Below are 2,545 nucleotides of genomic sequence, written 5' to 3'. Positions count from 1 at the left end.
GGCGTGAAGCTCTTTTTTTTTTTTTTTTTTTTTTTGAGACATAGTCTCGCTCTGTGTTCCAGGCTGGAGTACAATGGTACAATCTCAGTTTACTGCAACTTCCACCTCCTGGGCTCCTGCCTCAGCCTCCCAGGTAGCTGGGACTACAGGCACCCGCCACTATGCCCTGTTAATTTCTGTATTTTTAGTAGAGATGGGGTTTCACCATGTTGGCCAGGCTGGTCTCAAACTCCTGGCCTCCAGTGATGTGCCTGGCCCGGCGTCCGCAAGTGCTGGGATTATAGGCATGAACCTCCTCGCCCGGGCGCCCCAGAGTTCCCCTACCTAAGATGTTGCCAGGCTGGTCTGGAACCATAGGCTCAAGCGACTCCCCTGCCTCAGACTCCTGAGCAGCTGGTGTCACAGGCAGGAACTCCTGCACCTAACTAACCCCCAGTGTGGATTCTGCCCCAAGGGGATACCTAGAAAGTTCTGGAGAATCGCGCAGGGCGCTCCTGGGATAGAGTGGGTGGAGGCCAGGGAAGCTGCTCAGCGCCGGAAGTACACAGGAGGGCCCCACCCCAGAGAAGGATCTGGCCCCAAATGTTGACGACGTTGAGGTTGCAGTTGAAACCCTGCATCAATTATTTGTGGAAAAAAAAAACACGGAGACACAAGAGTAAACTCCGGACGGGGTGAACAGACCGCAGCTCCTGGGACTCACCTCCTCCACCCCTCCCCACTCAGGGTGTGGATTTCAATGTGTGCAGCCTCCTGGGACCTCAGCAGGGCAGAGGATAAAGGGACACAGGGTCTCTTGGAAGTCTGTAGAATCCCCTAACCCGGGGGGGGGTCTCAGCCAAGATTGATCCTGCCTCCCCAGGGGACACTGGCAAGGTCTGGGGACATTTGTGCTTGTCCTGGCAGAGTGGGTGCTGTTCAGCACCCTTCAGTGTCCAAGACGGCCCCACCCAAGAGAATCAACTAGCCCAATTGTCAATAGTGCTGTGATTGGCCGGGTGTGGTGGCTCACGCCTGTAATCCCAGCACCCTGGGAGGCCGAGGTGGGCGGATCACGAGGTCAAGAGATCAAGACCATCCTAGTTAACACGGTGAAACCCCGTCTCTAGTAAACATACAAAAAAATTAGCCAGGCATGGTGGCACATGCCTGTAGTCCCAGCTACTTGGGAGGCTGAGGCAGAGAAACGCTTCAACTACCTGCCACTGCACTCCAGCCTGGACGACTGAGCAAACCTCCCTCTCTAAAAGAAGAAGCGCTGAACATGATTGTTTAAAATTATGGTTTGTTTTAATAGAGATGGGGTTTCACCTTGTTGGTCAGGGTGATTTCGAACTCCTGACCTCAGGTGATCCACCCACCTCAGCCTCCCAAAGTGCTGGGATTACAGGCGTGAGCCGCCAGCCTGGCCGATTATTTAAAATTATGAAATGCAGAAACTACTCTAAGAATATATAATAAAATGGCCAGGCATGGTGGCTCACGCCTGTAATCCCAGCACTTTGGGAAGCTGAGGCAGGCGGATCACGAGGTCAAGAGATTGAGACCATCCTGGCCAACATGGTGAAACCCCGTCTCTACTAAAAATACAAAAAAATTAGCTGGGCGTGGTGGCGCATGCCTGTAGTCCCAGCTACTTGGGAGGCTGAGGCAGGGGAATTGCTTGAACCCGGGAGGCGGAGGTTGCAGTGAGCCAAGGTCGCACCACTGCACTCCAGCCTGGTGCCTGGCGATGGAGTGAGACCCTGTCTCAAAAAAAATTTTTTTTAATAAAATATATAAAAAAGGCCGGGCATAGTGGCTCATGCCTGTAATCCCAGCACTTTGGGAGGCCGAGGCAGCTGGATCATGAGATCAAGAGATCGAGACCATCCTAGCCAACATGGTGAAACCCCGTCTCTAAAAAAAAATACATATATATATGTATTTAAAAAATAAATATTAAAAAAAAGCAGAAACTATTTCAGAGTTGCTATGCACATTATTCTCTCATTCTATCCGCACTTACAGAGCACTTTCTGCTAGGCATTTACTGAGGTACTGAGGACACAGACCTGGTGGGGCGTGAAGGTGACAGCAAGGAGGTGATGGGGCAGGTTGTACAGGAGCCTGTGGGCCTCAGAGAAGACTGGTGCTTTTATCTGGAGGAAGGTGGGAGCCACCTAGGGCGGTGGGCAGAGAGATAGGGTTTGACTCGGGTGCTCACCCGCGCCCTCTGCTGGCTGCTGCGGGGAGAACAGGAAGAGGCTGTGGTTTGCTGAAAGAAAGCTGCAGGCACTGCAAACCCACCGTTTCAGCAGTGGACACCTGGACCCTTTCCACTGCCGCATAGGAGATGGAGGACGTGGGGAACAGATGCCAACATGATGTTCATTTGGCCTACCATGGTGTGAGTTTGCTGTTTGTTTGCTTGAGGCAGAGTCTCGCTCTGTGACTAGGCTAGAGTGCAGTGGCTCAATCTCTGCTCACTGCAACCTCCACCTCCCATGTTCAAGCGATTCTCCTGCCTCGGCCTCCCCAGTAGCTGGGACTACAGGCATGCGCC

This window comes from Cebus imitator, unplaced genomic scaffold (assembly GCF_001604975.1).
Source record: "Cebus imitator isolate Cc_AM_T3 unplaced genomic scaffold, Cebus_imitator-1.0 Scaffold375, whole genome shotgun sequence".
Classification (NCBI taxonomy): Eukaryota; Metazoa; Chordata; class Mammalia; order Primates; family Cebidae; genus Cebus; species Cebus imitator.
The sequence above is the reverse complement of the archived record's forward strand: the minus strand, read 5'-3'. Positions refer to the sequence as shown.